This window comes from Triticum urartu, chromosome 7A (genome assembly GCF_056163025.1).
Source record: "Triticum urartu cultivar PI428250 chromosome 7A, HENAU_Tu73, whole genome shotgun sequence".
Classification (NCBI taxonomy): Eukaryota; Viridiplantae; Streptophyta; class Magnoliopsida; order Poales; family Poaceae; genus Triticum; species Triticum urartu.
Window position 1 is genome coordinate 21,533,168 of NC_141879.1, and position 26,025 is coordinate 21,559,192.

Sequence of the window (26,025 nt, forward strand, 5' to 3'; positions counted from 1 at the left end):
TGAATCAGAGTTGCCCTGTCCTTGCTCTTGACCACTATGTCATCCATGTAGGCTTCCACATTCCTGTGCATTTGTGGCTCAAGAGCGACATGGACTACCCTTGCAAATGTTGAACCAGCATTCTTTAAATCGAAAGGCATCCGTACGAAACAGTACGTGCCACATGGAGTAATGAATGCGGTTTTCTCCTCATCCTCTTCTGCCATGAAGATCTGATGGTATCCTGAGTATGCGTCAAGAAATGAAAGCAAGTCACATCCGGAAGTGGAGTCAATAATCTGGTCAATGCACGGCAAGGGAAACGGATCTTTGGGACAAGCTTTATTAACATCGGTAAAGTCGATACAAAGCCTCCATTTCCCGTTTGCCTTGCGCACGACTACAGGATTGGCCAACCACGTAGGATGGAGCACTCCTCTGACAAGGCCTGCTCCTTCCAACTTCTTGATTTCTTCTGTGATGAACTCTTGGCGCTCCACTGCTTGCTTCCTGACCTTCTGCTTGACGGGCCGCGCATGAGGACAAACGGCAAGATGGTGCTCAATTACTTTCCTGGGAACACCAGGGATGTCAGACGGCTGCCACGCAAACACGTCGACGTTCGCCCGCAGGAAAGCAATGAGCGCGCTTTCCTATTTAGGGTCGAGAGTGGCACTGATGGTGAAGGTACCACCAGTGCCGCCCTCCTTGGCAGACACTTTCTTGGTCTCTGGCGGAGTTGCCATTGCCTTCTTACACTTGCCGGTGGAGCTCGATGGTGCGTCCTCGACGGCAGCGCAGCACTCCGAAGAGGTGCGCTTGCCGGAGTGGGCATCAGAACTCTTGCCGGACTTGGTCTTCTTCTTCCCCCCGGGAGCTTCAACGGCATGTGTCTTGCGATCAGTTGCGGCTGCTGCTTCCCGGTAGATCTTGCCGGCGCAGATAAGAGCATCTTTCTTGTCGCCAGGGACAGAAATGACACTTATCGGGCCTGGCATCTTTAGCAAGTTGTATGCGTAGTGAGAGGCTGCCATGAACTTGGCGAGTGCCGGACGGCCAAGTATTCCATTGTAGGGTAATGTAAAATCGGCAACGTCGAAAGTGACCCTCTCAGTCCTAAAATTCAACTCGCTGCCAAATGTCACCGGCAGCGTAACTTTCCCCTTCGGCTTGCTCCTTCCCAGGCTGATTCCTTGGAATGTGCCGGTCTCTTCAAGCTCGCTATCAGGGATCTGGAGTTTCTGGAGTACAGCGGAGGAGATCAGGTTCAAGCCGGCCCCGCCATCAACTAACATCTTAGTGACCTTGAGGTTGCGGATAGTTGGTGAAACCAACATCGGCAAGCACCTGACCGCAGTTGTACGATCAGGGTGGTCCTCAATATCAAAGATGATAGGCGTGCTGGACCATTTCAGAAGCTTGCGCGACTCGACAGGTGGTTCTGCTGCATTGACTTCCCGCGCCCACTGCTTGAGTTGGCGGTGTGAAGTATGCAGAGAAGCACTGCCGTCGACGCACAAAACTTCTGTGGCTTTTTGGAACTCCTGCTCACTGGTCTCGACATCATCCATGTCTTCATCTTCGTCGTCATCTTCATCATTGTCGCGGCTGCGGGGAGGTCTGTCTCCTTGCCGCTGCTTGGCCTTGCCGCGGCGTCCTCCCTGGCCGGCACGCTTCTTACCGGATTCTGCAGCGCCTCCTTGGGCCCTCTCCTTGTCGCGTCGCTCGTATTCAGCCTTTTGCTGCTGGACGAGCTGCTCGACCTTCTTGTAGCTCTGGAGGTCATGGCCCTTGGTGCGGTGGATCTTGCAGTACTGCTTGTCGGTGCCGTCCTGCTTGTCGGCGACCGCCACAGCCTGGCAGTTGGTGCATGCGGCAACCTCCTTGCCGGAGCTACCAACTTTGGCTTTATTGGCGCCACCTTCGTTGCCGGACTGCTCAACGACTAGCACATCTTTGCCTTTCTTCTTCCTGTTGTTCCGCCGCCGGTTTTTCTTTGCCGGGGCGGCGTCCTCGCTGTCAGATCCTCCTGCTCCTGTATTCTCTCCGGGAAATTTCCTCCCTTCCTCAGCACGTGCACACTTGTCGGCCAGGGCATACAGCTCACTGATGTCCCTGATCTTGCACATCGCCATCTCCTCCCGCATCCTGCGGTTACGCACGTTCTGATGGAACGCGCTGATGACCGCAGCAGGGTGGACATTTGGGATGTTGTGCTGTACACGGCTGAATCTCTGAATGTACTTGCACATGGGCTCTCCTTCCTTCTGGACGAGCAGGTGAAGGTCACTCTCTTGGCCATGAGGCTTGTGGCCGCCTGTAAAGGCACCGACAAACTGATGGCATAGGTCTGCCCAGGAGGATATGGAGTTCTCCGGCAAGTGCATGAGCCAGGACCTGACGTTAGGCTTGAGCACCAGCGGGAAGTAGTTGGCAAGGATCCTGTCGTCCCGTCCCCCGGCAGCTTGCACCGCGATGGTGTAGATGCTGAGGAACTCCGACGGATGCGACTTGCCGTCATACTTCTCTGGTACGTCTGGCTTGAAATTCTTCGTACTGGGCCACTGGACTTGCCGAGCTCATGGTAAACGCAGGGTATCCTACCGCGTACGGCAAGTCACCTGGTTCCCCCGGCGCATGCATGTCGACAGAGGGCCCAGCGCGCTGGTCTGATTGACGCCGCGCTTCTCGTCGGCGCTCGATGCGAGTACGAGCGTCTTCTTGCTGTCGTTCGTGAAGAACTTGGCACTGATCACGACGAGCTCGTGGATCCGACGATGCGGTGGAGTCGCTGTCGAGGTGGATCCGGCGAGTCGGCGATCTTGGCCTTCGGGGCGGAGAGTGCACTGTGGTTGCACCCCCACCGGTCTTGTCGCCACCGGCCCGTGCCTGGCTGACTTGCCGTGGCTGCGATGTGTTCGGCTACCGTGGGGTGTCGCCGTTGGCGAAGCCGATGAGGCTCTGAATGGTGGCCCTCCAGTCGTCGATCTTGTCTGCCGCTGGAGGGTAGTCTAGGAGCAGTTGAGCTCGCGCCAAAGCTTCTGCTGAAGTGGCGGGCAGCGGTGGTGAACGGTGCGAGGAGCAGGATATGCTCGGACTTCTAACTATGTTAGAAGGAGCAGTATCCTGTCCAGGCGACCGTGCCTCGCTCGTGCCAGCATGTTGGCGTGCATGCTGGTCTTGAGCCCTCCGAGCTTTGGGGGGAAGATGGCCCGCTCCTTTCGCAGCGCCGCAAGCCGCTGCGCCTCTCCTGACTTCACGACCTTCCCCTTGTCGGCTTTCGGAGCCATTGCGGAAGTGGTGGAGGAAGACAACGGCGTTGGTGGTGCTGGTGGCGATGGGGGGCGGAGCGCTACTCTCTTTAGACGGGGGAGCGGCGGAGATTTTAAAGAGTGGAGCAGTAAGTGGCGGATGTGCTTCGCCTCGATCTGCTCTTTGCGCGTGAGCACCATGACGCTGCCAGTCCTGCGCTCCCTGAGATGGGCGCGGTGCGTGTACGGACGCCGAGGTCTTGGAGTGCGCCCGGTCGTTGTGGGAGCCGGCTACGCCGCCGATGAGCAGCGCAGCCTTGTCCTTGGACCTGGCAGCACCGTGAGCTCCCTCGCCGTCGTACGTTCTTCCGCCGGCGTCTACCCCACTAGCCGTTTGCTCCGACGGTGGTGGGTTTGGCGCGGACAGAGCAGCCGCCTCCGAAGCCTTCTTCTTCGGCGGCATGTCGATGAAGATGATGAAGATCTAGCTCGTGTGAACGCCGGATCTGGTTCACACAACCTCGACGCTCCCCTACCTGGCGCGCCAAAGATGCCGGGGAAACTGATCCACGAGCACCTATGGGACTTGGCGGACCGAGCCCCTTTCGGTTCGGCGGGGGCGGAGATCGCGCAAAGAGCAGATCGAGGCGAAGCACACGAGCAGTTTACCCAGGTTCGGGCCGCACGGATGCGTAAAACCCTACTCCTGCTTTGTGGTTTGTATTGCGTTCTTGCTCGGGAGCGCGGAGTGCTACAGTACACACCAGCAGCTAGCGAGACCGAGCGTGAATGAGTGTCCCCCCCTACGTTGCGCATGGGCCTCCTTTTATATGCTCAAGGGGTCACCGACAGGTGGCAACATAGACAAGGGAAAAAATGGAAAGGTGGTGGTTGGTACAGCTACTTGTACAGTGTATCATACCTAACCCTGACGGCAGGGGACAAGGGCATTGAATGCCCGTCTGCGTCGTCCAAACAGTGTAGAAAGGGACCGCCAGGGACGCCACCGTTCGCCACGATGGCGATCTTGTCAGCACCGCTTACCGCTGCGCACCGCTAGCTGCACAGCCTCCCGCCACGTACGCCTGGGAGGGTCCCAGGACGACACGTTGATGGGTGTGCTGGAGCACGGGCGCAGAGTGGTGGCTTGCCGCGGCAAGCACCTTGCCGCGGTCGTTGTCTTGTCACGTCCGGGAGCTTGCCGCTCACCGGGCCTTGCCGGGACGCTGGCGCGCCGCGGCAAGTTCCTTGAGATGCCTTGGTTGGCCTTCCCGACAAGCTCCTCTTGCCGGGGTTTTGTCTCCTTCCCGGCAAGCTCCTCTTGCTGGGGTCTTGTCTCCTTGGCTTAAATACTTTGTTCTTGAATGGCTCCAAAGGAACCACGGAGGACCTTGGCGGTCACCCGGCAAGCCTTGCCGCGGGATGCTGCGACTGCCCGTGCACAAGTTCGGGATACTAGGGTACCCCTACTCTAGTACACCGACACATGGTATAATAGAAGTCAACGCATGATCTACATTGCAACGATTTGGTTCTTCCCGACGTCTCTTATTCCCTTGTACATTTTCACATTGTTTTGAAGGTCATCTATTGTCTCTCAGGATTAGCTTCTCCTCTTCCCCCCAAAAAATTGGCTCCTTTTTCTTCATTTTCTACATATTTAAATGTGACGGTTGTGTGTTCCAACTGGTAGAAGTCGATGCTGCTTGAGTGAAAATGGGGAGGTATATATGAGACACAATGAACGACTATGTATTCACGTGGGGAGTTATTGGATCAGTACTATCTTGTATTCACTTTAGGTCCTGCCATTTTTGAAAGGTCCATGCATGCCAGAGAAATCCATGTGCCAAACCAAAATGATAAGGGCTCATCCTATAGACCAAGCACGTGGCCAGATTCGACACATAAAGACCTTTGAGCATGCAATACTAGAATGGCTATTGTTTATCAACACTTGGAACTTCGTAATTTCGTGAATCTGCTAGGTTTTCAAGCCTACTAGAATTATTATCACCCTCATTGATATATTCATCATTATCATTTGTGTTTTTAGTTGGTTGCTCTTGAACATTCACAATGGCCAATTGCAGGGAATCCCTGGAAGAACTACAAGTACTAGTTCTGATATTATTTTTTCCATATTTATCGTTTTTGGGATTTTTACCAATTCATCTATGCATTTTTTTCTCTTTGTTTTATCATTGCTGGGTATATACTTTCTAGAAGACATGTCACAAACAAGCTGCAAAACAAATGGTAAATGCATGAATCAAAAGCACCTGGATATATATGATTTGGGCAGTAGGTCGAATCAATCAGCACGAACCTGAAGCAGGTGGAAGAAGATCTGGCTGATATGGAGCTGTTAAATCCAGAGAGCAGGGCTATTTAACAACAAATGGATGAGCGGGCAGGGCGGGATTACAGGGATGGAACAAGGGAAACGTACCCACGCTCCAACATGATGGGGACAAGAGTAGTACGTTGAGTCTTTGTCAGAAAAAAAGAGAGTAAACCGTTGAGTATAGAACGAGAGCTTATTGGGGGACAGGAACCAAATATCGCCGTTGTTCTTGGCTCACCGTGACCTTGGAATAGGAAAAGCATGGGTGGGACGATGCCGTTATGGCATTGAGAATTTGGGGGAGGAAGACGAGGCGTCGAAATACAGAGAATTTAGCGATTTTACTTCATGCATTTGTTTCTGAGAGAATTTTATTTCATTTTTTAGCAGGACAAATTTATTTCGCGCATGAGACTCCCTTGTCCAGTAATGGGGTGGCCTGACGGGATGTGCCCTTGTACAGCTGCACACTTTTGTGCCCATCTGTTAATTTTTCTGTTGATTTCTTGCACATAAAGGCTTAGATCTCCATGCAGATTTACTGCCTCAGACGGGGTCCTGGGGGTCCTGAGCGAGCAAACCGTTTACCGGGATTATGGGCCGGCCCTTGGACCATTTGTGCGGCCGTCGCACAACGTTAATGCATCTCCATAGATAATGGAAGATCCTATGGGCTTCTTTAGGATAACAAAATGGAGACCACATACTTTAGGCTACTCTGTCCATATGGCCACAGTTTTATTGTTCCAGGCACCTCCTACTCCCTAATGCCTTTTCACAACTTCTTATGTTCTTCTCTTGTCTATTCAAATTGTTACTCCTATTAGGCTCCTTCACCACCTATTTGAAATTGTTGTAGAAGTGTTGGAATAGTAGAGCTCGATCTTTATGCTTGGGTGAAGATAGAAGGACATATATGTTGGAAATATGAGCAATTTACCGAATGATTTTATTGACAGAAATACTAGATAAAGCATGACTAATATAGCAGAGACAACACAAGTCATGCAATTCGACAGAGAGAAGGCAAATAACATATGTATATATGAACTAGAACCGAACACACCTAGAACAGACACTAGAGCAAGAAGTTGTGACAGAACCTCTAACAGAAAGAGTATGAGAACGTACGGAACGGGAGCAATGCACCGGTCTTGGGGTCGGTGTCCTCGCCAGCCTTGTTGTCGAGCAGGTTGTCGACGTTGGGGAAGAAGTCTTCGGAGTCCGGGGCGTCCGTGACGAAGAAGTCAGTAGTCGCGCTGAGCGCTCCCCAAAAACCTTATCGCCCTTCTCCCATACAGGACTCAAAAGGTGCAGTTTTGGAGGACTACTGTCCCGACCTGTGGTGCACGCCGCAAGCCGGGATGGGGAAGATCATAGCAGCAACGCAGGGCTCGGGAACTTTGGAGAGGAGGAGGATCTTCTGGTGTGTCTCTCTGGAGAGGAGCGACCTCTCTAATATAGGCACATGACAAGGAGGCGAACAGGCTGCGACGGGAGGTGAAGCACCAGAGGGAGACGAAGCGAACAGACTTCAGCCGAAGAGGCGAGCCGTTCAGATTCAGTGTCCATTACAGAAAAACGTTTCAGCTCCCGCGTGACCTTTCGTATACCCGTCGTGCGTGGCAAAAATTTAAACATCGGCTCGGCTCATTTCCGCAACCCGCGGCGAGGCGTGGCGTGGCGTGGCGAGGCGGGCGGCAGAGGAGGAGCGCACGTGGATGTCCCTCTTGTTCTCATGCTCATACAAGTGGGGAAAGAACCTTCCTTATAAGGAGGTCCAACGCCCACTAAACTAGCAGTGTGGGACTAAACTTTAGTAGTATCCCTTGCCTTGCACAAATGGGCTAAATGGGCTAAGTTGACCAACCTGAAATAGTTATTGGGTTGGCCCATAAATAGATAAAATTTCAGCAATCCCCTACCAGATCCTAGAGACACATAGAATTTGCCTTTAGTTCCAAAACACTATTTTATATACCGGTACTACAGTGAAGACTGTTAAGTTGAATAGTGGACTAGGCCTTGAACTGCAAGTTTTCTTCGAATCTAGCTTCACATAAAGCCTTGACCGATACATGGCTACCGTGGGTCTTCCCCGCGGGTGGAGCTTATGCGTCATACTTCGAGATCTTTCATGAGTTTACTAGAGAGAACCCTACTCTTATAGAATGCGACGTTTAACAATCAGACTCATATAGGTTCGTTCTTCAAAAGATGTTCTGTAGGACGACATCTCTTCTTCAATGAGCCACTTAGAACACATTAAGATATACATCAACCTGCCATGCAGATTAGGAGAGTATTGCATCTTCATGGAGTGGTATTGTTGATAGTAAGGATACTCTTCTCTCAGTTGACTAACAGCTTGTCTTCCACATCTAATTCACGGGATCTCCGATCACAAAGAATAGGTTACCACTGTGAACAACTCATATTGTGGTTCTCATACCCATCTCCCTCGATGCATTATCTATCACATTACGTGACAGACCCTTAGTAAAAGGATCTGCCAGATTCTTAGACGCTTGGATATAATCCAACGCAATAACTCCAGAATTTTTCATTTTCCTAACAGACTTTAACCTTCTCTAAACGTGTCTTGATGACTTCATGTTATCCTTTGAGCTGCTCACTTTCGTGATCACAGTTTGATTGTCACAGTTCATAAGGATACCCAATACGGGTTTCTCAACAACTGGAAAGTCATTCAAGAGCCGACGAAGCCAATCTGCTTCGACCGTAGTTGTATGTAGTGATGTGAGTTCTGCTTCCATTGTTGACCTTGTTAAGATGGTCTGCTTGCAAGACTTCCAAGAAACAGCGCCACCTCCATGAGTGAATACATATCCGCTCGTGGCCTTTATCTCATCAACATCTGAGATCCAGTTTGAGTCACTATACCCTTCAAGCACCTTTGGGTGCCCAGTGTAGTGAATTCCATAATTCACAGTGCCTTTCAAATAACACAAAACTCTCTCTAGAGCTTTCCAATGCACATCTCCTGGTTTTGAGACAAACCGACTCAGTTTGCTAACAGCAAAAGAGATGTTAGGTCTTGTAGCACTGGCTAAGTACATAAGCGAGCCAATAATCTAAGAATACTTCAATTGATCTCTAGCAATTCTTCGATTCTTTCGAAGCAGCACGCTAGCATCATATGGTGTTGGAGAGGGCTTGCAGTCACTATAGCCAAAGCGACTCAAGATCTTTTCCACATAGTGAGATTGAAGCAATGTAATCCCACCGTCATCTCTCTCAACAACTTGATGTTTAGAATGACATCAGCCACTCCTAAATCCTTCATCTCGAAACAATGAGATAGTAAATCCTTGACCTCCTTAATAACATATAGATTTGTTCCAAAAATCAATATGTCGTCAACATACAAGCAAAGGATAACTCCCTCACCCCCACCACGGCGATAGTACACGCATTTGTCAGCTTCGTTTACAACAAAGCCTGTAGCTGTTGAAGTTCTTTCAAACTTCTCATGCCACTGTTTGGGTGCTTGCTTGAGTCCATACAAAGACTTCAGCAACTTGCAGACCGTTTCTTCCTGACCATCTAGTACAAACCCATCTGGTAGTTCATATAAATTTCCTCGTCCAACTCTCCATTTAGGAAAGCAGTCTTAACATCCATTAAATGAACGAGAAGACCATGTGAGGCAGCTAGTGAAAGTAGAACTTGAATAGTGGTCAGTCGAGCCACATGTGAGTAGGTATCAAAGAAGTTTTCACCTTACTTTTGGGTATATCCCTTAGCTACGAGCCGAGCCTTGTACTTTTCAATAGGCCTAAGCTTCTTCTTGAATACCCATTTGCATCCTATAGGTTTGCACCCATAAGGACAATCAGTTATCTCCCAAGTTTCATTTGACAAGATGGAATCCATCTCGCTACGAAATGCTTCCTTCCAGTTGTCAGCATCTTCAGATGCATAGGCCTCTGAAATAGAACTTGGAGTATCATCTATGAGATACACAAGAAAATCATCACCAAAGGACTTTGCAGTCCTCTGTTTCTTGCTCCTAGTAGGAACTTCATTGTTTTCCTCCATAGGACTTTCAAAGTGTTCAATCGAAATCGTAGGTTCGGTAATTGTAACTGGTTCCTGATTCGATGAACTAGGCATCTCCTGATTAGATGAGGTAGCCATATCCTTCATGGGAAAGATATCTTCAAAGAAAGTCGCATCATTCGACTCCATGATCGTACCGACATGCATGTCAGATACCTCAGATTTTACAACCAAGAATCTATAACCAATGCTATGAAAAGCATATCCTAGGAAAACACAATCCACAGTCATTGGTCCAAGCTTGCGCTTCTTTGGAATTGGCACATTGACTTTCGCCAAACAACCCCAGGTTCGTAGATAAGACAGTTTTAATCTTTTCTTCTCCCATTCCTCGAATGGAGTTATCTCTTTATTCTTTGTGGGAAATCGGTTTAGGACATGACATACAGTCAATATCGCCTCCCCCCACCATGCCTTGGAGAGACCCGATGTGTCTAACATGGCATTAACCAAATCTGTTAGAGTATGGTTCTTTCTTTCGGCCACCCCATTTGACTGAGGTGAATAGGGAGGCGTCCTCTCATGGATTATACCATGTTCGGCACAAAAAGCATCAAATTCATTGGGAAAATACTCTCCTCCACTGTCGGACCTAAGCCTCTTGATTTTTCAATCAAGTTGGTTTTCCACTTCAGCTTTATAGATCTTGAAAAAGTTCAAAGCCTCGTCCTTAGATTTCAGAAGATACACACGGCAATATCTAGTGGAGTCGTCAATTAACGTCATGAAATATTTCTTTCCACCTTTTGTCAAAACACCATTCATTTCACATAGATCTGAATGTATGAGTTCTAGTGGTGCAAGATTTCTCGTTTCCGCAGTCACATGAGACTTACGAGGTTGCTTAGCTTGCACACACACTTGACACTTGGATGCCTTGAGAGTGGTGAAACTAGGGATTAAGTTCAACTTCGCTAGTCGCGACATGCAACCAAAGTTAACATGACAAAGACATGAATGCCACACATTTGATTCACTATTGTTGCAAATATGATTAACAACTTTATTGCAAACGTCTGATAAGGTTAAACGAAACAGGCCTCCTGACTCATTGCCTTTACCAACAAAGGTTCCATACTTGGATATTACAAATTTATTCGACTCAAAGACAAGCTTGTAGCCATCTCTACATAGAAGAGATCCGCCAACAAGATTTTTATTGACGGAGGGGACATAATGCATGTTCTTCAGCCGCACGATCTTCCCTGAATTAAACTTCAGATCGACCGTGCCAACACCACGAACAGAAGCACTTGAACCGTTGCCCATCAGCACGGTTGAAGTCCCTGCGGTCTGATAAGACGAAAACATGGAAATATCACCGCATACATGCACATTAGCACCCGTGTCAATAAACCAATCAGGAGAATGACATAATAAAAGAGTAGTGAGAAATATACCATACCCAGCATCCTTCATGTCAGTGTCTCCAATGACAACATTAGCGGTCTTGCCGCCTTTCCTAGGATGACGCTTGTCATAGCGATTAGGGCAATTAGGAGCCCAATGATCAGGATCCCCGCACACATGACAAACACCTTTCTTCTTGACATACTTCTTCTTGAAGTTCGTGTGTTGCATAGCCTTGTTCTTCCCATCAAACTTTGCTTTACCATCAAACTTGCCCTTGTTCTTGAACTTGTGGGGCTGAAAGTTCTTCTTCTATACCAGATTGGCACTAGATCCTCCCTCGATACCTCGAGCACGTGTATCCTTTGCTCTCGTCTGTTCTTCCACATCAAGAGTGCCAATGAGATCCGGGACGGAGAACTCCTGTCTCTTATGCTTCAGTAAGGTAGCAAAGTTCCTCCACGAAGGAGGAAGCTTAGTAATGATACCTCCGGCAACAAACTTGTCTGGTCGCATACAACCGAAGTGCTCAAGTTCTCTAGCAAATGACTGTATCTCATGAGCTTGCTCAACCACGGAGCGCTCTTCAGTCATCCTGTAATCATAGAATTGCTCCATGATGTACAGCTCAGTGCTAGCATCCGAGACCCCAAACTTGGCCTCGAGTGCATCCCACATATCTTTTCCATTATCAATTGACGCATAAGCATCAACTATGTTCTCACCAAGAACACTCAAGAGAGCAGCCTTGAACAGAGTATCCATTTTCTGAAAAGCTTGTGCCTGTTGAGCATCAAGCTCTGCTTCATGTTTGCCAAGAGCGGCGTCATAGCAACTCATGGTTTGAAACCATAAGATCGCTCTCACGCGCCACCTCTTATAGTGGATACCCTCAAACATAGGAGGTCTCATGTAAGCAGCAAAACCACTCGGGGTAAATTGCCTATAATAAGGGTTTTGGTTGTTGGAAATATGAGGAATTTACCGAATGATTTTATTGACAAAAATACTAGATAAAGCATGACTAATATAGCAGAGATAAAACAAGTCATGCAATTCGACAGAGAGAAGGTAAGTAGCATCTGTATATATGAACTAGAACCAAACACATCTAGAACAGTCACTAGAGGAAGAAGTTGTGACAGAACCTCTAACAGAAAGAGTATGAGAATGTACGGAATGGGAGCAGATGTACCGGTCTTGGGGTCAGTGTCCTCGCCAGCCATGTTGTCGAGGAGGTTGTCGACGTCAGGGAAGTAGTTGTCGGAGTCCGGGGCGTCCGTGACGAAGAAGTTAGTAGTCGCGCTGATCCCTCCCCAAAAACCACTATCCCGATCTGCGGTTCATGCCGCAAGTCGGGATGGGGAAGATCGTAGCAATAGCGCAGTGTTCAGGAACTTTGTGGCGAGAGGAAGAGAATCTTCTGCTGTGTCTCTCTGAAGAGGAGCGACCTCTCTTATATAGGCACATGAGAAGGAGGCGAACAGGCTGCGACGGGAGGTGAAGCAACAGAGGGAGACAAAACGAACAGACTTCAGCCGAAGAGGCAAGTAGTTCGGATTCAGTGTCCTCTACGGCTCGGCTTATTTCCGCAACCTGCGGCGCATCGTGACGAGGCGAGGCGTGGCGAGGCGAGGTGTGGCGTGGCGAGGCGGGCGGCGGTGGAGGAGCGCGCATGAATGTCCCTCTTGTTCTCATGCTCATACAAGTGGGGAAAGAACCTCCCTTATAAGGAGGTCCAACTCCCACTGAACTAGCAGTGTGGGACTAAACTTTAGTAGTATCCCTTGCCTTGCACAAATGGGCTAAGTGTGCCTCTAGGATTTATTTAGGAATTTATTTATTTAGGAATTTCTGAAATAGTTATTCGGTTGTCCCATAAATAGATAAAATTCCAGCAATATATGTAGACATGGAAATGACTAATGCTCATGGGCGAAGGTTCTTAGACATTATTACTACCTCTCTCTTAGTTTACAGGGCGTGCGCGTACCCTTAGGTCGTCAATTTGACAAACCTAATACAAATCATATATTACAAAAAATATACCAACATAAACTTCGGAGTTTCTACTTTCAAAAGGTATAATTTTTGTGTTATATAGTTTATATTAGAGTGATAAAATTAGTAACCTAGGCATACGCGCAGGACTTGTAAACTGAAATGGAGGTAGTATTCTACATTGATGGCATGCCATAACTGAATTGGTCCAGCACAAGCTCTGACTTCGTCATGAGACTACCATGCCCAAGGCATGCAGAGAAATCCATGTGCCAATCCAAAAAGAAAGGGATCATCCTACAGACCAAGCACGATGGCCACATGCAACACATAAAGACCTTTGAGCATGCAATACATCTAATTTCAACTATGAAAGAATGTGTTCCACGAACAAAATCTGATAAAAGAAAACATAAACTTTTTTAGGAAAAAAACTTAAACTCGTGCGCCCGATTGAAATCAGAGCATGGCCTCCTAATCTTCGAAATGGCAAAGAGACTAATCAAGGGGTACTCCTTGCGAGAGCCCTACAAGGGTCATTTTTGGTGGGTTGAGAGTGCGATAATTGACGCCGCCACATGTCGCATGTTGGGCCCTCCATTGGGATTTTTTTTCATTTTTCTGTAGGTGTTTTCAGGTTTTGGATCTTTTTTTTCTTCAGTATTTTTGGGCTTATTGAATTTTTGCCCGATTTTCTCTTGGTTTTGGATAATAATAAAAACTTCTGCGGAAATCTGTTTTTTTCTTCCGCAAGTGCCACAGATTTTCTTCCGCGAGAGAAATAGTTTTGCCTCTTGAAAAGCGACAAAAGTTAGAAAAAACTGTGCTTCCAGCTTGGTTTTTTCTCTCCGGTTTTTTGGAAAAAAATTCATCGAAACCCATGGAAATGAGATCTTGTTTCAAACATCTCGATTCGAGAATCTAACGGTGAAAGCCGATAACGATTTGAATGTAGTTGAAGAGATAAAACATTTTGAATAAACAAATCTTGGAAAAAAGGAAAATCTTGGAAAAACATACAGTGCAGAACTTGTAGTAACCTTGGAAGGTGGAAATGACCTTTACAAAGGATACCTCTTAATTTATTCAATTTAAAACTATAAGTACCCCTTAATTAGTTTTTGTAGGGATACCCATGAAAAAAGTTACTATTCCGTGGCTTGCGTAGTCCTGCGGCTTCCGTGCTGGCGGCTGTAAGTACACCGGTGAAGATGGTGTGATGACAATCTGGGATAGCCAGAGAAAGGTGCTTGCCCGCGTGCCCAGAACTCGAAATCGCGTACGTACTGAAGATACAACAGTGTGAACCAGTCTCCCTGCTAGCACATGCAAAGGAGGATGCTTGGTTATGGCACATGAAATTTGGCCACATCAATTTCAGGTCATTATGCTCACTGGTGTCAGAAAACATTGTTCAAGGAATGCCATGCATTGAGCAAGTCGATCAAGTGTGTGACGGATGCATGATCGCCAAGCAAAAAAGGTTGCCATTCCCAGCACAAGCAGCATTCAGAGTTCAGCAGCAACTTGAGCTTTGGCATGGCGACCTCTGTGGGCCAATTACTCCAGTAACACCTGGTGGCAAGCAATATTTTCTCCTGTTGGTTGATGACTTTTCCAGATTCATGTGGGTTGTCCTGCTGAAGGAAAAGGATGAGGCGTTTGTAGCAATTAAGAAAGTGTAAGCAGCAGCAAAACTTGAGAAGAGCATGAAACTCAAGGCACTGTGCACTGACAGGGGTGGGGAGTTCAATTCGAAGGAGTTTGCTAGCTACTGTGATGAACATGGCATCAAACATTTTCACACCGCTCCCTATACTCCTCAGCACAATGGCGTGGTAGAGCGCAGAAATCAGACAGTAGTGAGTATGGCAAGAAGCCTCCTAAAGAGCATGGGGGTGCCATCCAGATTCTGGGGAGAGGCGGTGACAACTGCAGTATACCTCTTAAACAGGGCCCCAACGAAAAGTGTTAAAGGTATGACACCTTATGAAGCATGGTATGCAAGGAAACCTTCAGTGAAGCATTTGAAAACGCTCGGCTGCATAGCCCATGTGAAGAGAATTGGGCCAGGACTGTCGAAACTGTATGACATAAGTAAGCAGATGGTTTTTATTGGGTATGAGAGTGGTTCCAAAGCCTATCGCATGTACGACCCTGAAAGTAAGAAACTGGTCGTGACACGTGATGTAGTGTTTGAGGAGAACAGACCTTGGGATTGGAATCATCAAATATCAGCCCAAGACGATGTGCAGGAGCCTTTGGTGATTCACTATCCAGAAAAGAAAGACACAGTCGTGGCAGAGGAAGCAGCACCAACTCTTGCCGCGACAGAGAAAACAGCGCAAACTCCTGCCATGGCAGGAGCGACTCCAGGTTCAGTCTCAACGCCAGTGCAGAAAGTGAAACACAAGGCATGCAGGTGATGGAAATTCAGTTCCGTTCCATCTTGATCTGACGCATCCGTCGTCGACACTATCTCGTGGCACTGATCCCTCTGACACACCTCTCACCGAGCCCTCACAAGGACCGCAAGGGAAGCGGTTGCTCGCCGAACTATACGAGGACACTGTCGGTGTCAAAACCGGCGGATCTCGGGTAGGGGGTCCTGAACTGTGCGTCTAGGATCGATGGTAACAGGAGACAGGGGGGGCATGATGTTTACCCAGGTTCGGGCCCTCTCTATGGAGGTAATACCCTACTTCTTGCTTGATTGATCTTGATGAATATGGGTATTACAAGAGTTGATCTACCACGAGATCGTAATGGCTAAACCCTAGAAATTTAGTCTATATGACTATGGTAATGTGTGTCCTTTCCGGACTAACCCCTCCGGTTTATATAGACACCGGGGGATCTAGGGCTTACATAGAGTATGTTACATAAGAAGGAATCTTCATAATCGGTCGCCATGCTTGCCTTCCACGCCAAGTAGAGTCCAATCCGGACACGAGTACAGTCTTCGGCCTTCATGCCTTCACAGCCCATTAGTCCGGCCCAATGGATAATAGGACGAACTCCCGAGGACTCCTTAGTCCAGGACTCCCTCAGACACTGAATCAGTTAAATCTACAGATGCAGGCATGTGCCTGTTTGGGCTTGAGGAGCCGTCAAACCATCTGGAGGCGATGAAGGAATCGTGCTGGAAGCGTGCCATGGATGAAGAGCTGACAGCAATAGAGGAAAATATAACATTGCAGCTGTGTGAATTGCCTAAAGGGCACCGACCCATTGGATTGAAATGGGTGTACAAGGTGAAGAAAAATCCGAGTGGAGAAGTAGTCAAGCACAAGGCCAGGCTTGTAGCAAAGGGGTATGTGCAATGACATGGCATAGACTTCGAGGAAGTATTTGCTCCTGTGGCAAGATTGGAATCAGTGAGGTTGCTCATTGCAATGGCGGCCCAGTTTGATTGGAAGATCCACCAAATGGATGTAATGTCAGCTTTTCTGAATGGTGATCTAGTTGAGCAGGTTTACGTCAGTCAACCTCCTGGCTTCGAGAAAGAAGAGCATAGCAGCAAGGTGTATAGGCTATGGAAAGCTCTGTATGGCCTTCGTCAGGCACCTAGAGCCTAGAACTACAAGCTTGATGCAACTCTAAGTGAACTTGGCTTCAAAAGGTGCCCATCTGAGTCAGGGTTGTACAAGAAAAATGTGAAAAGCTCTGTGTTAATTGTACGTGTCTATGTGGATGACCTTGTAATCACAGGTGGAGACAGTCAAGCAATCAGTGATTTCAAGAGACTAATGAAATCAAAATTTAGCATGACTGATCTAGGATTACTTAGCTACTATATGGGAATAGAGGTGAAACAAGGAGAGGAAGGCATCACCCTCTGTCAGTCAGGTTATGCGGCTCGTATCCTAGAGAGGATGGGCCTGTCAAATTGCAATCCTACACAGACACCTATGGAGCCGAGACTAAAACTGAGTAAGCACAGTCAGGCAGAGCAGGTTGATCCAAAAGAGTATAGAAGTGTAGTCGGTAGCCTCAGGTATATGTTGCACACTCGATCAGATCTCAGCTATTCTGTTGGATATGTTAGTAGGTTTATGGAGAAACCTACAAAGGAACACACGGCGACTTCAAAAACATATTGAGATATGTAAAAGGTACAGTAAATCTTGGATGCAATTTCAGGAAATCTGATAAACCTCCATCATTACTGGGGTATTGTGACATTGACCATGCCGGAGATATTGATGATCGTAAGAGTACTACAGGTGTTCTGTTTTATTTTGGACAGTGCCCTGTATCTTGGATATCACAAAAACAAAGGATTGTTGCACAATCGTCGTGTGAGGCAGAGTATGTAGCTGCTGCTTCTGCGGCTTGTCAGGGGGTGTGGCTGGCCAGGCCTGACGAGGAATTGTTGGGCCGTGATGAAGTCAAGTTCAAGGTAAAGATCGACAATCAGTCAGCAATCCAGTTATGCAAAAATCCAGTGTTTCATGATCGAAGCAAACACATTGATGTGTGTTACCACTATGTCAGAAGCTGTGTGGAAACAGGGAAGACAGAAGTGGAGCACGTCAGAACAGAGGATCAGTATGCAGACATCCTCACCAAGTCACTTGCCAGGATTCAGTTCCAGGAGCTGAAGAAGAAGATTGGCATCCAGATGGTAGGTTCAGGAGTCCAAGATTATGGGGTTGAATGTTAGAATTAATTCTAGGAGACCTGAGCTGTCACGTTGTTTTCTTTTCTGAAGAATAAGGCCAGAAGCACGCTGTGTTCGTGCTGCGGCTGAATAGGTCTAGCTTTTACCTTTTCATGTAATCGTCTAATTGTTGGCCACGATCTCGTCCGTGGGATGGCGCGGAGAAAACGGATCAAGGCCGGCTCGATAGGATCAGGGTGAATAAAAGGAAAGCAAAAACAGAAAAGACGCAAGTTGAACGCGTCGCAAAACATCTGTCTCCCTCTGTATCGTGTGTTCCGTCAGAGAGCGAAAGTTTCAGAGCAGCGTGTTTGATCGATTTGGTTTTTTCCACTGTGATCGCGTTGAATATCTAGGCCTGAGATCTGTCACTGCCATGCATGCACCTGGTCAGTCAAATTCAGGTGCCAAAACAAAAATAACAGACCTAGAGAACTACACTCTTTGCCAAAAAGATCAAGCTTTTCTTTTACAGGACGGAGCACGATGGCTACAGGCAACACAAAAAGGCAAGATTTGCTTTGAGAGTATTCAACACATGTCACTCAACCAGCTGCAACGCAAGAAGAATGTGAGGACTTTGTAAAGACTTGCTAATAAGACTTCTGAATTTTCGTACTTGATGTTGTCCAGGTCCAAACATCTAATGAACGGAATCAAAAGAACAAAGCTGATATGACATTTTCATTGATTCAATCGCTCATTTGTATTGCAACACCCTTCTTTGAACTGCTGACCACGTGTTTGACACAATTTCTAAAGAAAACAGTTATGACATAATTATTCTTTTCGTCATATTATGAAGATTTTCCAGAGAAAAGGGACATGGTGCTAAATTGAAATAACATATCATTCAACGCAACAATAAGTGACCCTGAATTGACTCATGATGCATTAGACATATATACATATGACTCTTGAGGTAATAATAGCCTCATAATGAAGCAAAGATGGGTGCACAGTTCCTGATGTTGTTTTTTTGACCAGGATGAAATCATGCAACACTTCTTTTCGATTGCCCATTAGTCAAACTACTATGGCGAACGATACATATAGCCTTTAACATTAGTATTAACATGTTATTTGGGACCTGGCTAGCTGGAGTGGAATCAAATATTGCGGGACATATTCGGATAGGAATATGTGCCTTACTGTGGGCTATATGGAACTGCATAAATGATATAATATTTAACCGAAAAAAATTATCATTTGTGGTGTACATACGTACAAGAGCCTGATTGATTAATGTGTCCAAGTAATACGACTCGTACGTTGCAGGCTTGATTTCCTCCGTGGGCGATGCGGAAGGTCGCACTAGTAGAAAAAGGGTCAAACGTGAAGCACATTAGTGCCGGTTTGTATTTGAGCCGGCACTAATATATACATTAGTGCCGGTTCCAACGGCTAGCCGGGCCGCTTTCATTAGTACCGGTTCGTGGCGAACCTTTAGCACCGGTTCATGCCACGAACCGGTACTAATGAGAGTGGTGGCAGGATGTTGTCAGAATGGGACCCCTCCAGCCCCTTTAGTACCGATTCTTGGCACAAACCGGTACTAAAGGTCGTCCTACATAAACCCTTCGTCCACCCGAGTTCGCTCTGTTCTTCCCCTTTCCCCTCTCCTCTCTGTTCTTCCCCTCTTCCTCTCGAGCTCATCACACATTTTGCCCAAAATTTGTCAAGATTTGAAGGCCCCCATCCATTCAAATGATCACAAAGGTTAGCAACTTTGTCCTTTCATCTCTCATTGCTAGATTAGCTCTTGCAATGCTTTATATAGTGATTAATTTGTGAGTTCAGTAATTTGGGAGGATATATATATATGTGCTATTATTTGATTTATATGCAATTTGAGGTCAAACATAACACTTAGTTTGCATATGTAGGTGTGGTTTACTTAGTGCCTTCTAAATCTCCATCGTAGCCACCGTCGATCGCCCGCACCGTCCCGTCGCCGGCACCACCTTGTGGTCAGCCTCTTGTTCATGAAATTTTATATAAAAATTGATGTTTGTGTGATTTGGATATATAGTTACTCGTATAATTATCTTACCCGTACGTTGTTTGTTATACATATAGTGCCATGGTTTTGATATCCGTCCCCGTTGGCCCTAGTCCTTGTTATGATTTGGATGTGGTATGTATATTCTCTTTTAAAACTAGTTGCATTTCGTGTTTATGACAAATTATGCCCATCAAGTTGACATAGGAATTTTTTCTAAGAGGTATGTGAACCGGAAATTCCAACCGACCCTATTGCCGAGAGGTTAAATTTAGTTGAAAGAGAAAACGAGTACTTGAAAGAAAAATTGAAAAGAATTGAGGGAGAGAAGATGGAATTGGAGTTGCATGTTGCCGATGTCGTCGATGATCACAAGATCAAGATGGAGAAAATACGCTTGAAGATTAGAAAGATTAGAAAATATGCCATCGATAGTGAGGCTTGGTATCATTATGCTGTTGGATCCATTGTTACCTTAGTTGCGATCTTGATCGTATTTGTTGTTGCATTTAAATGCTTTAGCTAGAGAGTTATTTGTTTGTTGCATTTAAGTGTTGTATGAACTTTATGTATGAACTTGTATTAATTTGGTCTATTCGGTGTTGTGTAATGAAGATGAGCCGGCAATGGATGTACGATGACCGATGCTCTCCCCAGTTCGTTGAGGGCGTGCATACTTTTCTGCTTGCGGCTGAGGCAAACAAGCGGGCGGATGGTTTTATGCCTTGTCCATGTGCTCGCTGTAAGAATGGTCACAATTACTCTACGTCAAGAACCATTCACGTCCACCTGTTTAAGTCCGGTTTCATACCCCATTATAATGTTTGGACCAAGCACGGAGAAACAGCGGTTATGATGGAAGACAATGAAGAAGAAGAGGACGACGACAGCTATCCTGGCCATGGGTTCCCTGAATACGATGATACAACAATGGGGGAAGAAGCTGAGCCGGTAATGCGGGAAGAAGATGAGCCGGCAATGCGGGAAGAAGCTGAAGAAGAGGCATCAGATGAGCCCGTTGATGATCTAGGTTGGGCCATTGCTGATGCAAAGATAAACTGCGCAAGTGATTTGGAGAAGAAGAAGTTGCAGCACATGTTAGAGGATCACAAAAAATTGTTGTACCCGAATTGCGTAGGTGACAAGAAAAAGCTTGGCACCACACTGGAATTGCTGCAATGGAAGGCAGATAATGGTGTATCTGACAAGGGATTTGGAAAGTTGCTGGTAATAATAAAGGATATGCTTCCAAAGGACAACGAATTGCCCGAGAGTACGTACGAAGCAAAGAAGGCTGTCTGCCCTCTAGGGTTAGAGGTGCAGAAGATACATGCATGCCCTAATGATTGCATCCTCTACCGCGGTGAGTACGAGGATTTGAACGCTTGCCCGGTATGTGGTGCATTGCGCTGTAAGATCAGCCGCGATGACCCTGGTGATGTCGAGGGCCGGCGCCCCAGGAAGAAGATTCCTGCCAAGGTGATGTGGTATGCTCCTATAATACCACGGTTGAAACGTTTGTTCCAAAACAAAGAGCATGCCAAGGCGATGCGATGGCACAGAGAAGACCATAAGAAAGACGGAAAGTTGAGAGTACCCGCTGACGGGTCGCAGTGGAGAAAAATCGAAAGAAAGTACGGGAAGGAGTTTGCAGATGACGCAAGGAACGTATGGTTTGGTCTAAGCGCAGATGGCATTAATCCTTTTGGGGAGCAGAGCAGCAACCATAGCACCTGGCCCGTGACTCTATGTTTGTATAACCTTCCTCCTTGGTTGTGCATGAAGCGGAAGTTCATTATGATGCCAGTGCTCATCCAAGGCCCTAAGCAACCCGGCAACGACATTGATGTGTACCTAAGGCCATTAGTTGAAGAACTCTTACAACTGTGGAATGGAACAGGTGTACGTGCGTGGGATGAGCACATGGGGAAAGAATTTGACCTAAAGACGTTGCTGTTCGTGACCATCAATGATTGGCCTGCTCTCAGTAACCTTTCAGGACAGACAAACAAGGGATACCGCGCATGCACGCACTGTTTGGATGATACCGACAGTATATATTTGGCTAATAAGAATGTGTACCTTGGACATCGTCGATTTCTTCCGAGCAGGCATCCCGTAAGAAAGAAAGGCAAGCATTTCAAAGGTGAGGCGGATCACCGGACGAAGCCTCGCCACCGTACTGGTGCTGATGTACATGATATGGTCAAGGATTTGAAGGTGGTGTTTGGAAAGGGTCCTGGTGGACAACCTGTTCCGAATGACGCTGACGGACGCGCACCCATGTGGAAGAAGAAATCTATATTTTGGGACCTGCCCTATTGGAAAGACCTCGAGGTCCGCTCCGCATTCGACGTGATGCACGTGACGAAGGATCTTTGTGTGACCCTGCTTGGCTTCTTGGGCATGTATGGGAAGACAAAAGATGCACCTGAGGCACGGGAGGACCAGCAACGTATGCACGGAAAAGACGGCATACATCAGGGTCATGCAAGCTACGCTCTTACCAAAGAAGAGAAGGAAATCTTCTTTGAATGCCTGCTCAGTATTAAGGTACCGTCTGGCTTCTCATCGAATATAAAGGGAATAATAAACATGGCAGAGAAAAAGTTCCAAAACCTAAAGTCTCATGACTGCCACGTGATTATGACGCAACTGCTTCCGGTTGCATTGAGGGGGCTTCTACCGGAAAACGTTTGATTAGCCATTGTGAAGCTATGTGCATTTCTCAATGCAATCTCTCAGAAGGTAATCGATCCAAAAATCATACCAAGGTAACAGAATGATTTGGTGCAATGTCTTGTCAGTTTCGAGTTGGTGTTCCCACCATCCTTCTTCAACATCACGACGCACATCCTAGTTCACCTATGCGAAGATATTAACGTTTTGGGTCCTGTATTTCTACACAATATGTTCCCCTTTGAGAGGTTCATGGGAGTCTTAAAGAAATATGTTCATAACCGTGCTAGGCCAGAAGGAAGCATCTCCAAGGGCCATCAAAATGAGGAGGTCATTGAGTTTTGTATTGACTTTATTCCTGACCTTAAGCCGATTGGTGTTCCTGAATCGCGGCATAAGGGCAGACTGGATGGAAAAGGCACGCTAGGAGGGGAACAAATAATATGTATGGACGGACATTCTCTCACTGAAGCACACTACACAGTTCTACAGAATTCCACCTTGGTGGCTCCGTATATGGATGAACACAAGAATTTGCTACGCTCCAAACACCTGGAGCGGTCTGATGACTGGATTACACGTGAACAAACCAGGAGTTTCGCCAGCTGGTTGCAAGCACGTACCATGCATGACACCTCTATTGAAGATGACCTGTACTTGCTGTCCCAGTTACCATCTTCGAATATAATGACTTTCAAAGGGTACGAGATAAATGGTAATACATTTTACACGATCGCCCAAGATAAGAAGAGCACCAACCAAAACAGTGGTGTCCGCTTTGATGCAGAAACCAAGACGGGAAAGGAAACATATTATGGTTATATACAGGACATATGGGAACTTGACTATCGACGTGGTTTGAAGGTCCCTTTGTTTCGGTGCAAATGGGTCAATATGACATGAGGCGGGGTAAAGGAAGACCCGCAGTACGGAATGACAACAGTGGATCTCAACAATCTTGCGTATGCAGACGAACCATTCGTCCTAGCGAATGATGTGGCACAGGTTTTCTATGTGAAGGACATTTCTACCAAGCCAAGAAAAAGAAAAGATAAGGAAGCGAATGCATCGTACGATGAGCCAAAGCGGCACATAGTTCTTTCTGGGAAGAGAAACATCGTGGGAGTGGATGACAAGACAGACAAGTCAGAAGATTATGAAAAATTTGATGAAATTGCTCCATTCATAGTGAATATTGACCCGAGCATCCCGTTAAATGATGAAGATTTTCCATGGCTACGACGCAAAGGGACACATGCGAAGAAAAAGTTTCACACCCAAAGATCTGGGATGTGATCGGCTTAACTATCATCACTTTGTTCTGTGTTTCACACCCAGGAGGGAATCTCTGTAATAGTTAGGGTAGCTAGTTATGTGTTTTGGCATTTGAAACGCGAAGAAATTTTATGTGCAAGCAAATTCTTTCATGCATTTACTGATTTTTTCAGCTAAATGACCCTGAAATTGAAAAGCATTTCAAATGAACTCAGAAAAGGATGAAAGTTGGCATGGTATCATAATTTCACCCACATAGCATGTGCAAAAAAGTAGAGAGGGTTACCGTAAAAACTGGATGCACTTCGTGTACAAAATGGACAATCTGTTTCGAAGTATCAGGGTTTCGGACGAAAACTCATCCGTTACAAAGGCATTTCATTTTTTAAATAACCTAAGCATTACCAAATTGAATATAATGATAAAACACACTAATATTAAACATAAGAAAAAAGAATCACTGAAAAATCTATTTTCAAAGTTAAGTTATTCACAAAAAAAAATAAAGCAAAAAAATAAGAAAAAAAGCCCACCTACTGGGCCACAGCGGCCTGCATACGACTAGAAACCCAAATTCAAGTTGGGCCAGGATGCAGGCCCGCTGGCCCAGTAGGGCCAACAGGGCATCGCAGAAGAGGTAGGCCCAGAAGGCCTGCTTAAGAGAGGAGCTCGAGACAGCAGCGACGGCGGGGCTTATAAGCAGGTGTGAGTGCCCCTCGGCTAGCGAGGTGGGAATAAACTTTTGTGCCCCTCGCCTGGCAACGTACCCCCCTTTAGTACCGGTTCGTGGCACCAACCGGTACTAAAGGGGGGGCCTTTAGTACCGGTTGGTTCCACGAACCGGTACTAAAGGGGGGTGCTTCCCGCCGCTTGGCCTGGCCAAAACAGGCCTTTAGTACCGGTTGGTGGCTCCAACCGGTACTAAAGGTGCCTTCTATATATACATCACTTCGAAAAAATTCATTCTCCTTCTGTTTCTTCCCCAGTTTCCCCATTGAAGCACCGCCTGTCCCGATCGATCGACGCCGTCGCCGCCCCCGTCCTACGCCGCCCCCGTCGCGCGCCGTTGCCATCGCCGCCCCCATCCTCGTCGCCGCCCTCATCGCCGTCGCGTCGTCCCCTCGTCGCGCCGTCCCCGCGTCGCCGCCCCGTCACGCCCCGGCCCGTCGCCGCCCCGGCCCGTCGCCTCGCCGTCGCCCCGCTGTGAGCTCTCCCCCTCTAACCCCTCTCCCTCGCCCCCGGTGGCCACCATGGGCGCCGCCCCTCCCCGAGCCCATACACACACACAAGCATGATGAACACACACACACGCACATTTCCTTAAGTTAATTAGTATATGCGTATTTTGTATTTTTAATTAGTTTAGATTTTTCAGATTATTATTTTTCACTAGTATATATGTATGAATGCATGTTAGATGGATATAATTAGTGTTTAATTAGTATGGAATTTTTTTATATAATGTTTTTTTTCTGTTTTTAATGGATGTATAGAAGTTGTTTTTTCTGTTTTTAGTGTTAGATGCTTAATTAGTATGAAATAGCATATAGAATTTTGACATATGCAATGATAGCATAATTAGTGTTACATTTGCATATAGTATTTGTTGTCGACGATGCCCGGCCCGCATCCTCGCCGTCGACCCGTTCGCGACGACGTCCTGCTTCAGAGGACCCATGTCCGGGACTGGGCTCCGCTCGGCTGGCACTGGGAGGTGCTACCTTCAGGGGCGCGATGCTTGGTGAGGAACCCGGCCCCGGGTCCCGTCGTCGACCCTCATCTCCTTTGGTGGCATTCCCGTGGGCCACTTTCGGTGCGGAGGGAGCCGGCCCCGCCGGAGGTGGTACGTCGCCGTGTCAGGGAGGAGGACGAGCACGTCCATCGCTACATGGCTGCTATGGACGTCAGGTTCTGCAATACCTGGCAGGTTCTTTGGGAAGATCACCCGAGCTATGATCCAGTGATGGTTCCTTCACTTTGGTTGTCCACCGCCTAGATTACTCTCTAGTATTCGATCTTTATTAGCTAGCTAGCTAGCTAGTGATGTATTCGATATATAATATTCGAGATGATTTATTCGAGATTATATATATTATTTGAGACGATGTATTCGAGATTATATCTATTATTCGAGACGACATATTCGAGATTAAATCTATTATTCGAGACGATGTATTTGAGATTATATCTATTATTCGAGACGATGTATTCGAGATTATGTCTATTATTCGAGATTATACTAAATTGTTTTATATTTCTTTTGGCATAGTTAAATAAAAGCTATGGCGGACAATACCGACAGAGAGAGAGAACAGACCATGTTCGATATCATACGCGGGCCAGATGATGATTAGAATGAAGAAGATTTTGACGGCTCCGAATTTCTAAACAACAC

General features: G+C 46.9%; 1 pseudogene; it reads right to left on the reverse strand.

Annotated features, from left to right (window-relative positions):
• Window positions 1–5,464: 5,464 nt before the first annotated feature.
• LOC147957091 (uncharacterized) lies at window positions 5,465–11,631 on the reverse strand (annotated as a pseudogene).
• Window positions 11,632–26,025: the final 14,394 nt, after the last annotated feature.